The 16,339-nt window shown below is 45.6% G+C and overlaps 1 long non-coding RNA gene across 1 annotated transcript; it reads right to left on the bottom strand.

The window, feature by feature from the left end:
- Window positions 1-3,781: 3,781 nt before the first annotated feature.
- On the bottom strand, window positions 3,782-6,172 carry LOC115590225 (uncharacterized). Its single transcript, XR_003985713.1, has 3 exons — window positions 4,800-6,172; window positions 4,454-4,592; window positions 3,782-4,162 (listed from the first exon to the last, which is right to left on the bottom strand). It is a non-coding gene; the product is annotated as an uncharacterized LOC115590225 (long non-coding RNA).
- Between the last annotated feature and the right edge of the window lie 10,167 nt (window positions 6,173-16,339).

Below are 16,339 nucleotides of genomic sequence, written 5' to 3'. Positions count from 1 at the left end.
TGACTCTCTTTCATTAAAGACAATATGCATCCAACACATTTACCTCAAGTTTGAGAAACACACAAACATTTCAGAAAAACACAAAAATGTTGTTGTTTCTTCTTCTGCTTCTTGCGCCAACTTCCCGTCAGACTGCACACCTTTCAGCACATTAGCACCCCCACAGGTGGAGATTTAAATTACAGTTCCCCATTGAGCCAGCACCATAGTCAGTCAGGGAAATTGGTGGGAGCACTGGGAGGGGGGCAGTGGGGTGGCCAGCAATTTTCCAGGGGTGGCCATGGCCAGTGGCGCCCCCCCCCCTGGGGGCGCCACTGGTCCTGCAGTAGCTGTGTTTAACCAAAGACCTCACCCAGTTGTTTAAAATGGCAGGGAAAGCCACTGTGTTCATCGTGGAAAAGTTGGTCAGAATCACAACTCCACACATCTTGTTTTGTACCACACTGACAGGGCAGACACAACACACAAATGGCATACTTAGCAAATTGGCTTGATTGAAAATTGTGTGCTGTGGCTTACTACCACTGACTTATCCATTATGTGGCTCTAAATATTACCCTTCAATTATTCCATGTTGTAATGTGCAATTTAGACAAAACTACCTGCAAATGCAATGTACAAATGACTATGTTTGTCATCAATGCACATAAATGAGTGAAAAGTACTGCTTCACTTGCCTTCTTTCAAGAATGTATTTATGGCTGTCTATCAATGTCAAGCTTTTGATCTAATTTCTGCTTTGTTTGCTAGTTTTTATTCCATAAAGTGCGTGCAGCCACGTTTTGAAATTTCAATAAAATCTGATAAATATGAGGCTGACTTCCTGCAATGGAATGGAATAATCTAGAGGTTATCCAGAGGTTGCTAAGCACCAGTGGCGAACCGTGGCCCTGGACCCTGGGCCTTCACTAGGACCATCAGGCCACACTTGGCAATTAACAATCAAACAAAGCAATAAAAATAATAGCCAGAGCCCTACATGTGACATGCAAGGTCAGCATATCCTCCTAAGACCAGGAAGAAAAACATTTTTTTGTACATAATGTTGAAGAAAATCATTCAAGTCCTGTTGAGCAGTTTGCTGTGGTGATGTGTTTATTCAAAGAATACCGGTGAACTGGTGAACCGACAGGCACAGAGCGGGTCTGAGCCGGTGAGTCGACCCAGAGCAAATGAAACAACAGCATTTTATACAGTAAGAACAAAGGAGACAAAATGGCAGGTTCAATCTTAGGGAATACAAAAGAAAGGGGGGGTACTGTGGGGAGTGTGATTAGCTCATCACAGCTGATCACATTAGTTTAATCGCATTTAACATAGTGATCAAATCGGCCCTGGATGTCTTTTGATTAAGGGATAGGAGACTGACAGGAATCACCATTTAAGGTCTGGAAACAAATAAAAAACACATTTTAAAATCTGCTCTACTGCCTTGCTCTCTTCCTCCTCATCCACTGACAGCTCAATGTCTTACTCTCCCTAAATAATCTTAAACAAAATCTTTCCTGCCTCTGTTTCCTAAAGTATGGAAAATGGTTGGAAATGAGAAGAAGCAAGTCCCACTGTCCCCCCAAAAAAGTATTTTGAAAGGCTTAACATCAACATACACTTCTAATCTTCTATCTTAATATAATATAGTTCAGACTCTCATAAATAAAGAACAACATCCTCAGGACAAACAGAAATATTATTTCTGTACAAATTTGATCACTTAACTCTCTTACTGGCATAAAATGTGTTGGTTGCAATTCCCACCATTTTGAAAAGACAGAAGATGAGCTCTGTTGACCACATCCCCTTGTGTATTACATCACTAGAAAGCCCAGGATGTGCTTTACACAGGACAGTAGGACTCAAATAAACTGCATGCATGGTTTTTGAAATAAAGGCCCCAGTGTCATGTTAACCACAGTGGACAAAAATTAATTGCCGGGTCTTAAAGGTTTCTTTGACCTAAATGACTTCACAACACTATAAGACCATTCAGTAAAACAAGGCACACAAAGCTGGCTATATGACATCACTACATCTAATTATGACATGTAAAACAATTAGATTATTTTGTGAAAACAAATGATACAAGCAAATCATATTGACTTATTTTGCATATACAGTACCAGTCAAAAGTTTGGACACACCTTCTCATTCAATGTTCCTTCTTCCTTTTTTTATTATTTTCTACATTGTAGATTAATATTGAAGACATCAAAACTATGAAGGAACACATGGAATTATGTAGTAAACAACAAAGTGTTAAACAAACCAAAAACGACAACTGATGGTCTCAAACACATTAAGAAGGCAAGAAATTCCACAAATTACTCTTGACAAGACACATCTGTTAATTGAAAACCATTCCAGGTGACGACCTCTTGAAGCTGATTGAGAGAATACCAAGAGTGTGCAAAGCTGTCATCAAAGCAAAAGGTGGCTACTTTGAAGAATCTAAAATATAAAACATATTCTGGTTTGTTTAACACTATTTTGTTTACTACATAATTCCATGTGTTCCTTCATAGTTTTGATGTCTTCAATATTTACCTTCGATGTTGTACATAATAAAAATAAAGAAAAACCATGGAATGAGAAGGTGTTTCCAAACTTTTGACTGGTACTGTATGATTAGCTGGAATGAAAGTAAAATGTCTAAAATATTCATCTATTCCCTTGAAATATATTCCATCTGAACACATCTGCAATAAGGGTAACTCTCAGTTGTTAATCAGTAGTTTTATCCAGTGGAGGTATCGCTGCAGCTTGTACAAGACATTACTGTTTTATTCTGAAAATAAGTACTCTGTGTGTGTGGTGACGAGGTTAAGGGTGCAAATGGGTGGTAGCAGATAGCTGATTGCAGGGCTTTCCACTAAGACACAGACTAGCCAGCCATAATACATAAGTAGCCAGCCGGGGGGTGGGTACGATCTTATATACTGGTCTTAAATGTAATAATAATAATAATAATGTTACATTATTATTATTATTATTAGCCTAAGTGTGCCTGCAGAACAGGCAGCCTATATTAATTTCTCAGACATTTGCTCTATTATTATTATTATTAATATTATTATTATTATTATTATCAGCATCAATATCTACTCTATATATTATATTATTATTATTACAAAATATCGCATCTTCTTTTATTCATTAGTGTAACTAAGTATGCCAGACGCTAATGCACCAATAAAAACTGTGATTTGCGCACTGAAAATAATAAATAATAGGCTATACAAGCTCACATAATATTGCATCATGAGGCGTTCTGGGCTTGTAAATATCTTATTGTCGGTGCATGACACCTTCACAGTCTGCAGTGGTGGCTACACAATTAAACACTCAGTGAACGTTTCTCCCTTAGCAACTAATGAAAATACACTCTTAGAGTCCGTTTGGTTTCATTTGTACAACCGACAGTGTTTTTTGATGCCAGCACGTGTCGCAGGTATTGCTAAATGGACACTGGAAGAGAAGAGTGGATTACCGGTGACAAAATAAGCGTATTATGGTGAGCCCTGCTTCTCGCCTCCGACGGCCGACACACTGACTCCGCTGAGTGCGCGCGCACACACACCGTGTGTCGGGGCCACGGATGAGTTTCTCTCCCTTGTGATCAATGAAGTCGGCGATGATCGGAGTAATTTGTGATTATTATCAGCACAAGCACAGCGAATCACAATTTTAATGAGTGCGGTTCAGTTTGACATTATTGTCAGTCTGTTAGAAAAACATTTAACTTTATTAAAATCGAAAAATAATAGTCATTAAAGTAGCCGGCTGGAGTTAACTGTGTAGTCAGCTATATGGCCGGCAGCCGGCGCTTGTGGAAAGCACTGTGATTGACACCAGTCAAGTGTCTGTCATAAATCACATGGAGGGCCCTAAGGTGACACAGAGTCGCAGCAGTAGAGCTCTGTGTTCCGTGCTGTTTGTGGTGCAGCATCACTGGGCCTCCTCCCCAGCCTCCTACCCCACCTGTGTCTGCCTCTTGCTCAACATGTGGCGGCTGAGGTTCTGGTTTGGGCTCAGGTAGCTGTGCGATGTGAATCACAAGGCCGATGTGCAGATAAAACTTTCTTAGAACAGCCTGGCGCTCAGGGATCAGGTTGAACTGCTTGATCTCACACAGCAGAGGGTAGTATGTGGACACATGAGCTTTGACCTGAGAGTAGAGGTGAGATGAGACAGAGAGAGAGAGTGAGACAGAAAAACCACTTTTAGGCACTTAAATCTCATTTATATCAGTCATTGTCTGTGGGCAGATTGTGGTACGTCACAGGGGGACTGAAAGTTAACTGCAATGATGAGTGTCAGAACAATATGAGAAGAGTGTTGCATCTACTTAGAAATCGTATTAGATATCAATGGAGGTAGCTGAATAGGTGCAATTCTCATATCCAATAACTACCAATCCACTACCACTTGATATGAACGTATCACGTTTGTTCCTTACTTGAGCAGTCGTCTCTGGACCTCCTCCCAGGCGTTCTGTCGAATCTTGTTTGTGTTCATACGAAACAGGATGCGCAGGCTACATGTCAGACTGCTGGTCTCCTGCTTCGACAGGTTGGGCTTCAGCTTTCCTTTGAAACCTTGACCACACACACACACACACAGATGCACACAGATACAGTCACAGCCATTTTAATTTTTCTATTATGATACATTATCTCCAAACCGCTTCAAGAAGCAACACAGCCTGAAGAGCTAATCACAGTCTAACTAAGAGTCCATTTCCTTTGACCTGGCAACTGAGCAAATGCAAAGCAACAAGGTGCAGACAGTGATTTCTTCCCTACCTGCTTTCCACAGTAAGATCCTCTGCTGGCCTTCAAACATCACATTCAGCCCCTTGGGAAATGCACACACACATTAATTCTTCCTGTTCGGTACAGCTTATGCTCTAAGCACAACACGCTTATATTCTGTCAAACTTAAAATGTTAGTAAGAGGTAGATGTGTATTGAATATTTTGAATATCTATTGTTTTGCTGCTTCAACAAACCAATAATATTCATGGTCTATCTAATTTGATGCACAGCTGTGGCATCTTTACAGTAAGAAATAAATGTATAGGCTATATAAAGCAGGTCCTGTTATTATGGTTAACGTTATTGAAAAAGGTAACTTTACTCACCAAATGAAGATCACTTAAAAATGAAGTCAATCCTGCGACCCTTTTTAACAAAGTGTGCAATGGCTGGGTCACACAGCCCAGCTGCGATGTTTTTGAGCTGCTTTGGTCAAGCAACTCAAATTATCGAATCCCGCGCTGCACCGGGCCCCTTGTCGGGATGGAAAAGCAGGCAGTCCCAACAGTACAGCTTGTTGGTGCGCGGCTGCCCGTTAGCCACGGGTAGCGGCTGTAACGTTAGTTGCTAGCTTGAAAATGCCTCTGGTAGCTCTTGCTAGATTGCACCAATCCTGGCAAGGCGGGTGATGGTGAACCTTTCCGGACAATTTAAAGTTTATCTTGACAAGGCAATCTTGAAAATGGAGTTTCAATAAATCCAGTAATCAAACAGTTTTCTTCACTACTAACTGCTGCCATTTCATACGCTCTATTTGTCTCCTGTTCGTTCCTCTCCTCACTCCCTTGCTGAAAACCCTCGCGGGTCGTCCTGCTTATATACCTTAATGCTAGGTATTCGCGAATGCCCGGAAGATGCCTTGAAATGATCCCGCCCCCACCTCAGCGAAATATGATTGGCTAAGACACCTGTCAATGTCAAATTCATGCCACATTCACTTGAATTACACGGGCCTTTGTTGCTGCTACCGAAGGCCCTGCGAGGGGAGTAATTTACCCAGATACCAACAGAAGAAAAATTTTGATTGGTCCATTTCTCGTTCCGTTATATTAACCCACTGTGTGCCAAGACAAGTGAATCCAAGTTTAAAATAGCCTAATCTATGCATTATTCATATTATTTTTGTGAATAAAAACAGATAAATAAGTACATAATATATAATTCAATACATTTATTTGGAGTACACAAAATTATTTCAATATTTTTTCTTAGGCCTTCACTGAATACCTAGAAGGCCCAGAGGGTCCACCTCTGCTAAGCACAAAGGATACCTGTGACCTGAAAGACAACAATGCCATCTAGTGGCGACTTGCATCACGTACACCATCAATTCATGTGCTTCTAGGCTAAATTAACCACTTCCTGTTGGACTGAGAGTGTGGGTGTAAATGAGTCATTTGTGTGTCTTGTCATAACACACATCATAACACACATGCGTGCCAAATTTCATTCATGTACATGCATGTAGGACGCCCAATTTGATTGAGATAACACTTACTTCATGTTTCCAGTGGGTGGCGCTATGGATATGACACAGCATTGATGCACAGATCTATTCAGGGCGACTCCCTCTAGATTCCCTCTAGATTTGGCCGAGCTAGGAAATAGTATGAAGGAGTTATCAGGACTTGATGCTTCATGACGAAGGATTGTTATGGCGGGCTCCGCAACTGCCAGCAGGTATGACGTAGGATAAAGATTTCCATAACTTTTCATCTTCAAGGTCAGAGGATGCTACTGAGTGACTTTGAAGTCGGTGGTGTTACATCTGTAGGAGGAGATAATTTAAGTATGAAGATTGGCATAATTCAAAATGGCGGCCAAAAGCAAAATGGCAGACTAAGTATTGATGCTGAGATTTGTTCGGGGGGAGAGCCTCTACAGTTACGAGCAGTTTGGTGAGGATAGGCAATTGTATGTTGTGTAAGTTATAAAGCCTCGATGCTTGACGGCGTGAGGATAAAATGGTTTCCTCCGCACCGCCAACTAAACTTTGGCGCAGCTGAATGATTTCCATAACTTTTGTTCTTCGAGGCATGAAGAAAATTACTGAGTTAATTTGAAGACTGTGGTGTTTAAGCTCTAGGACAAGATAATTTTCAAAGTAGGCATGAATTGGTCAAAAACGCCGCCACACATCTAAATGGCTGACTTCCTGTTGGACTGACACTAGGGGTCCAAATGGGTTTTTTGTGCATCCGGTCGTGAGGAATATGCGTACCAATTTTCGTCCTTCTATGTTACAAGTAGGAGGCGGGGCATCACAATAGGGGGCGCTACAAAGCCCACGCATCACGGCCACGCCCCATGACTACACAGATCTCATCAGGGCGACTCCCTCTGCATTCCTGAGAGATTTGGCCGAGATAAGACATCGTATGAAGAAGTTATGAGGACACGATGCTTTACGGCGAAGGATTTGAATTGACCGCTCCACTGCGGCCAGCAGGAATGACGCAGGATAAAGATTTCCATAACTTTTCATCTTCAAGGTCACAGGATGCTACTGAGTGACGTTGAAGTCAGTGGTGTTACATCTGTAGTAGGAGATAATTTAAGTACGAAGATTGGCAATATTTCAAAATGGCAGCCAAAAGCAAAATGGCAGACTAAGTATTGATGTTGAGATTTGTTCGGGGAGACAGCCTCTACAGTTACGAGCAGTTTGGTGTGGATAGGAAATTGTATGTTGAAGTTATAAAGCCTCGATGCTTGACGGCGTGAGGAAAAAATGGTTTCGACCGCACCGCCCACTAAACTTTGGCGCAGCTGAATGGTTTCTATAACTTTTGTTCTTCAAGGCATGAAGAAAATTACTGAGTTAATTTGAAGACTGTGGTGTTTAAGCTCTAGGACAAGATCATTTTCAAAGTAGGCATGAATTGGACAAAAACGCCGCCACACATCTAAATGGCTGCCTTCCTGTTGGAGTGACAGTATGGTCCCCCCAGACTTTTTTGTGCGTCTGCTCATGAGGAATCTGTGTATTGAATTTCGTTCTTCTACGCACTTGTGGGAGGCGGGGATGAACATTAGGGGGCGCTACAGAGCCCGCAGGTCACGACCACGCCCAATGACAATGCAGGATCACAATTTTCGCCAGATGTATCATATATTTCAAATTTGGTGAGTTTTTGGGTATGTTCAGGCATCCAAAACTGCATTCAAACTTGGAGAAGAAAATTTCTTTCCTTCCAATAACAATAGGGACCTCGCAGGTCTACCTGCTCGGGCCCTAATAATAACCAAGAATTAAAACTGCGAGCAGTGATGAACGGGCCCTCACAGTCCACTCGCGTCCAATCCGTCCACCAGCAGGGGGCGGCACCACACACACACACACACACTGCAGTAAACCCGTCCACCAGCAGAGGGCGGCACCACACACACACGCACTGCAGTAAACCTGTCCACCAGCAGGCGGCGACACCACACACACACTGCAGTAAACCCGTCCACCAGCAGGGGGCGGCACCACACAAACACACACACACACACACTGCAGTAAACCCGTCCACTAGCAGGGGGCGGCACCACACACACACACACACACTGCAGTAAACCCGTCCACTAGCAGGGGGCGACACCACACACACACACTGCAGTAAACCCATCCACCAGCAGGGGGTGGCACCACACACACACTGCAGTAAACCCATCCACCAGCAGAGGGCTGCACCACACACACACACTGCAGTACACCCGTCCACCAGCAGGGGGCGGCACCACACACACACACACACTGCAGTAAACCCATCTACCAGCAGAGGGCGGCACCACACACACACACACACTGCAGTAAACCCGTCCACTAGCAGGGGTGGCACCACACACACACACACACTGCAGTAAACCCGTCCACCAGCAGAGGGCGGCACCACACACACACACACACACACACACACACACTGCAGGAAACCCGTCCACCAGCAGGGGGCGGCACCACACACACACTGCAGTAAACCCGACCACCAGCAGAGGGCGGCACCACAGACACACACTGGAGTAAACCCGTCCACCAGCAGGCGGCGGCACCACACACACACACTGCAGTAAACCCGTCCACTAGCAGGGTGCAGCACCACACACACACACACACACACACACACTGCAGTAAACCCGTCCACCAGCAGGGGGCGGCACCACACACACTGCAGTAAACCCGACCACCAGCAGAGGGCGGCACCACACACACACACTGCAGTAAACCCGTCCACCAGCAGGCGGCGGCACCACACACACACTGCAGTAAACCCGTCCACCAGCAGGGGGCGGCACCATACACACACACACACTGCAGTAAACCCGTCCACCAGCAGAGGGCAGCACCACACACACACACACACACTGCAGTAAACCCGTCCACCAGCAGGGGTCGCACCACACACACACTGCAGTAAACCCATCCACCAGCACAGGGCGGCACCACACACACACACACACACACACTGCAGTAAACCCGTCCAGTGGCAGGGGGCGGCACCACACACACACACTGCAGTAAACCCATCCACCAGCAGGGGGCGGCACCACACACACACTGCAGTAAACCCATCCACCAGTAGAGGGCGGCACCACACACACACACACACACACACTGCAGTAAACCCGTCCACCAGCAGGGGGCGGCACCATACACACACACACACTGCAGTAAACCCGTCCACCAGCAGGGGGCGGCACCACACACACACTGCAGTAATCCCATCCACCAGCAGAGGGCAGCACCACACACACACACACACACACTGCAGTAAACCCGTCCACCAGCAGGGGTGGCACCACACACACACTGCAGTAAACCCATCCACCAGCAGAGGGCGGCACCACACACACACACACACACTGCAGTAAACCCGTCCAGTGGCAGGGGGCGGCACCACACACACACACTGCAGTAAACCCATCCACCAGCAGGGGGCGGCACCACACACACACTGCAGTAAACCCATCCACCAGTAGAGGGCGGCACCACACACACACACACACACACACTGCAGTAAACCCGTCCACCAGCAGGGGGCGGCACCACACACACACTGCAGTAAACCCGACCACCAGCAGAGGGCGGCACCACACACACACACTGTGTAAACCCGTCCACCAGCAGGCGGCGGCACCACACACACATTGCAGTAACCCCGTCCACCAGCAGGGGGCGGCACCATACACACACACACACTGCAGTAAACCCGTCCACCAGCAGGGGGCGGCACCACACACACACTGCAGTAAACCCATCCACCAGCAGAGGGCAGCACCACACACACACAAACACTGCAGTATACCCGTCCACCAGCAGGGGTGGCACCACACACACACTGCAGTAAACCCATCCACCAGCAGAGGGCGGCACCACACACACACACACACACACACTGCCTTAAACCCGTCCAGTAGCAGGGGGCGGCACCACACACACACACACTGCAGTAAACCCATCCACCAGCAGGGGGCGGCACCACACACACACTGCAGTAAACCCATCCACCAGTAGAGGGCGGCACAGCACACACACACACAGCAGTAAACCCGACCACCAGCAGAGGGCGGCACCACACACACACTGCAGTAAACCCATCCACCAGCAGAGGGCGGCAGCACACACACACACACACACTGCAGTAAACCCGTCTACCAGCAGGGGGCGGCACCACACACACACTGCAGTAAACCCGTCCACCAGCAGAGGGCGACACCACACACACACACACTGCAGTAAACCCGTCCACCAGCAGACAGCGGCACCACACACACACACACACACACTGCAGTAAACCCTTCCACCAGCAGGGGGCGGCACCACACACACACACACTGCAGTAAACCCATCCACCAGCAGAGGGCGGCAGCACACACACACACACACACTGCAGTAAACCCGTCTACCAGCAGGGGGCGGCACCACACACACACTGCAGTAAACCCGTCCACCAGCAGAGGGCGACACCACACACACACACACACACTGCAGTAAACCCATCCACCAGCAGAGGGCAGCACCACACACACACAAACACTGCAGTATACCCGTCCACCAGCAGGGGTGGCACCACACACACACTGCAGTAAACCCATCCACCAGCAGAGGGCGGCACCACACACACACACACACACACACTGCCTTAAACCCGTCCAGTAGCAGGGGGCGGCACCACACACACACACACTGCAGTAAACCCATCCACCAGCAGGGGGCGGCACCACACACACACTGCAGTAAACCCATCCACCAGTAGAGGGCGGCACAGCACACACACACACAGCAGTAAACCCGACCACCAGCAGAGGGCGGCACCACACACACACTGCAGTAAACCCATCCACCAGCAGAGGGCGGCAGCACACACACACACACACACTGCAGTAAACCCGTCTACCAGCAGGGGGCGGCACCACACACACACTGCAGTAAACCCGTCCACCAGCAGAGGGCGACACCACACACACACACACACTGCAGTAAACCCGTCCACCAGCAGACAGCGGCACCACACACACACACACACACACTGCAGTAAACCCTTCCACCAGCAGGGGGCGGCACCACACACACACACACTGCAGTAAACCCGTCCACTAGCAGGGGTTATTTAATAACTTTAAAAATTATTTGTCCTAATTAGAATCCCTTAATACATTTTTTTTTCAGGATGGTCCACAGATGCTGTGTGCCAAGTTTCGTGCAAATCAGTGAAATCTCCTGGGAGGAGTTCGAAGAAGTAAGTTTTTCATTTGGAAAATAGGGCCACCTGCTGGTTATTTTTGGTGTGTGGGTCACAGGGGCCATTCTAGACCACCCCTATGAATTTCATTTCCATAAGTGTTATAGTGTGGGCACAGGGCCGAAAATTAAATTAAAGTGGCACCACAGCGCTATCTAATGTCGAATTGGTAAACCCTTCATAAGCTCGCCTCAGGAGGGTACTGACATTAACTAAACAAAGTTTCGTGTGAATCCGATGAACCAATGTGGAGATATAAAATAGTTCACTCTAAAGAGCGCCACCTTGTGGTAATCGGCTAAAATTTTGCACAGGGCCTCAGGGGCTAATGGGGAAGTAGTATACTGAGTTTCATGTCATTTGACCTGACTACTGTGGAAATATCCAACACTTCCTGTTTTGAACCAAATCTGCAGGAAGTTGTTATTTAATAACTTTAAAATTATTTGTTTTAATTAGAATCCCTTAATAAGTTTTTGTCAGGAGGGTCCACAGATGATGTGTGCCAACTTTCGTGCAAATCGGTGAAATCCCCTGGGAGGAGTTTGAAAAAGTAGGTTGTCGACATTTTGCGACGTAGCAAAAAAAACGGAAATGGGCGTGGCCTATACCACGAGATTCAGCACAATTCACTGAATGCGTTTGAATGTGCGACAAAGTATATGGGAGTTATTAGCCAAAACGCACTTTCTTTAATAACAGCGCCACCTAGTGGTGGAAATTCAGGAAGACAATAGATTATAAAACTTTTCGCCAGGTGTGACTTATATTCCAAGTTTGGTGAGTTTGGGGTATGTTCAGGCAGTGAAAAATGCGATCATTTTGTGAGAAGAAAAATAATAATAATAAAAATCATTTGAAAAACAATAGGGTCCTTGCAGGTTCCCTGCTCGGGCCCTAATAATAATCATTACGATTACAATAGGGACCTCACAGGTTCCCTGCTCGGGCCCTAATAATAATTAAAACTGCAAGCAGTGATGAACGGGCCCTCGCAGTCCGCGCGCGTGCGTCGGGGCGTGCTGCCGTCCAAACGCGCTCCGCCTTAAGCCACATTGCTTGATCGCCATGGTCCCCCCGGCCCCTCCCTTCGGACGCCACTGGTCCTGCAGTAGCTGTGTTTCACCAAAGAAATCACTCAGTTGTTTCAAATCGCAGGGGAAGCCACTTCGTTCATCGCAGAAAAGTTGGGCAGAATCACAACTACAGACATCTTGTTTTGTGCCACATTGACAGGGCAGACACAACACACAAATGGCATTCTGAGTAAATTGGCTCATTTAACATTGTGTGCTGTGACTTACTACCACTGACTTATCCATTATGTGGCTCTAAACATTACCCTTCAATTATTCCATGTTGTGATGTGCAATTTAGACAAAACTACCTGCATATGCCATGTACATCTGACTGTTTGTGATCAATGCAGATAAATGAGTGTCAAATGATGCTTCACTTGCCTTCTTTCAAAAATGTATTTATGGCTGTCTATGAATGTCATGCTTTTGATCTAAGTTCTCCTTTGTTTGCTAGTTTTTATTCCATAAAGTGCATGCAGCCACATTTTGAAGTTTCAATAAAATCTGATAAATTAGAGGCTGACTTCCTGCCATGGAATGAAATTATCTAGAGGTTATCCAGAGGTTGCTAACCACAAAGGACACCTGTGACTTGAAAGACAACACTGCCATCTAGTGGCGACTTGTGTCACTCACAGCTTGTAGGAGCCCTAATGGAATGAGATTAAAACTAATTTATGTTTCCAGTGGGTAGGGCTATGGATATGACAGAGTATTGATGCACAGATCTATTCAGGGCGTCTCCCTCTAGATTCCCTCTAGATTTGGCCTAGATAGGAAATAGTATGAAGGAGATATCAGGACTTGATGCTTCATGACGAAGGATTGTTATGGCGGGCTCCGCAACTGCCAGCAGGTATGACGTAGGATAAAGATTTCCATAACTTTTCATCTTCAAGGTCAGAGGATGCTACTGAGTGACTTTGAAGTCGGTGGTGTTACATCTGTAGGAGGAGATAATTTAAGTACGAAGATTGGCGATATTTCAACATGGCGGCCAAAAGCAAAATGGCAGACTAAGTATTGATGCTGAGATTTGTTCGGGGAGACAGCCTCTACAGTTACAAGCAGTTTGGTGTGGATAGGAAATTGTATGTTGAAGTTATAAAGCCTTGATGTTTGACCGCAAGGGGAAAAAATGGTTTCCACGGCCCCGCCCACTAAAGTTTGGCGCAGCTGAATGATTTTAATAACTTTTGTTCTCCAAGGCATGAAGAAAATTACTGAGTCAATTTGAAGACTGTGGTGTTTAAGCTCTAGGACAAGATCATTTTCAAAGTAGGCATGAATTGGACAAAAACGCCGCCACACATCTAAATAGCTGACTTCCTGTTGGAGTGACAGTATGGTCCCCCCAGACTTTTTTGTGCGTCTGCTCATGAGGAATCTGCGTATTGAATTTCGTTCTTCTACGCACTTGTGGGAGGCGGGGATGAACTGTGGGGGCGCTACAGAGCCCGCAGGTCACGACCACGCCCAATGACAATGCAGGATCACAATTTTTGCCAGATGTAACATATTCCAAATTTGGTGAGTTTTTGGGTGTGTTCAGGCATCCAAAACTGCATTCAAACTTGGAGAAGAAAATTTCTGTCCTTCCAATAACAATAGGGACCTCGCAGGTCTAGCTGCTCGGGCCCTAATTAAAGCTGCAAGCAGCGTTGAACGGGCCCTCGCAGTCCACGCGCGTCGGGGCATGCTGCTGTTGATGCATGCTGCCGTCGGGGCTTGCTCAAGCAACACCTTCCGCTTCATAATTCGATGGACTGCTATTGCCGGTTTGAAATAATGTACGCTGAAGTCAGAAAAACTGTGTGAACTGCTGCATGATTCCCCGGACAAAGACTGAGTCGATGGTCCACTTCTGGGGCTGGCTGAAGAGAACGTCCACACGAGTTATGACGCAATTAAATAGTTTCAGGAGGAAGCTGGAAGTATCATCCTCCAGTAGCCTCACAAACTCTCCAGCTTCCCGCACAGTGGTAGCTCAAAATCCCCTGATGGTTTCAAAACACTGGATGATGTCACCTTTGTGCTCAAACAGTGTTCACGGCATGGATATAGAAGTCTGATCTTACTGTGCTTGCTCTTGGGAGTCTGTGTACCACCACTCTATCAAGCACACTGGTTCTCTTGGGAGATGTTGAAAAAAAAATCCAGAGAATCCAACCAGGTCAGAGAAGAACTGATTATATAATGGGATGTGAGATGTCACCTGCTGCATGATGAAAGCTGAAGAGGAAGAAAGATGAATATGTAAAAAGCTGAAAAGGCAGAAAAGCTGGGAAGTAAGAGGGCTGAAAGAGCTTAAAAAGGTGAACAGTTTCAATGGCTGGTCTTATGCTGGAGCAATAGCAGAGCCAAAGTGGAAATGTCTCCATAAGAAAGAATGGGAAAAATGCCTCCCAAACTCCTGCGATTTTTGAAAGAAATGTAATGGTTATCGGCAAAATATTTATATATTGAGTCACAGGAGACATTGCTGAACTCGGTGATGCTTTTTTTTATTTGTGTAGAGTGAAAAATGACAGCGGCAGAGTGACAGACAAAACAGGTACCGTCTGCTCTTTCTATGTATATATTGTCTATGTGAAGTAAAAGATGTGGAATCCAAATCAAGCTGAAGAGAACTTTTTCTCCAGTTCCTCCAGCTGCTCTCCACTGTAGCGATGATGTCACGCACTCTAGCTCATGCAATACACACCCATTATAAAATCAGAAGACGGCCTAAAAATCCTTAAAACTAAAACTGTGATGAATTGAAAAACGTACAAGATTTTTGAAAACTGAATACATGCCCTATAGTTTGAGGTCTTCTAACTCTTTAAAAGTTAGAAGGCTGTGTCTAGCTCCAAGTATGAGGGACAAGGAGAGGTTGAAGGTCGATGAGTTTTGAAGAGGACTTGAAGATTTCTCCATTTAAACCCATTGACACTAATTAGACTGCCACCAGAGCGCCGATTTGCACCAAATTTTACACAAAGCCTCATCAGGCCATACCACACAATGATGAACATTTATGTGATAATCAGACAGTATTTTGTAAAGATATGCAAGATTGTCTGTTTTCAACACAATATGCAGGAATTTGTGAAATTTTTACAGAAATTTTATATTTCGGGCAGTTTATGGACTAGCAAAATTCTTTTGATAACTTTTTGTCAGGAGGGTCCAAAGATGCTACATGCAAGGTTTGGTGATAATTGGTCAAATCGTCTAGGAGGACTTTGAAAAAGTAGGTTTTTCATTGTTTGCAATTTTGCAAACGGAAAGTTACAGCAAAAGTGGGCATGGCCTACATCAAACGATTCAGCTGAATTCAGGGAACAAATAGGTATGAGGTTTGCAACATATTAAATGGGAGTTATGAGCGAAAAAGGCTTTTTCATTGAAAAAAGCACCACCTGCTGGTCATTTTTGGTGTGTGAGTCACAGGGGCCATTCTATAGCACCTCTATGAATTTCATCTCCATAAGTGTTATGGTGTGGGCACAGGGCCAAATATACAATTAAACTGGCACCAGAGCGCCACCTAGTGGCGGATCGGTAAATCCTTCATCAGCTGTCCTCAGGAAGGCACTGACAATAAATGTCCAAAGTTTCATGCTAATCCGATGAACTGTTGTGGAGATATAAAATAGTTAAATTTAAAGAGCGCCACCTTGTGGTCATCGCCTAAAATTTTGCACAGGGCCTCAGGGGCTCATGTGGAAGTAGCATCCTG

The sequence above is a fragment of the Sparus aurata genome, chromosome 10 (genome assembly GCF_900880675.1).
Source record: "Sparus aurata chromosome 10, fSpaAur1.1, whole genome shotgun sequence".
Lineage (NCBI taxonomy): Eukaryota > Metazoa > Chordata > Actinopteri > Spariformes > Sparidae > Sparus > Sparus aurata.
This window is presented reverse-complemented; position numbering and strand designations above follow the sequence as displayed.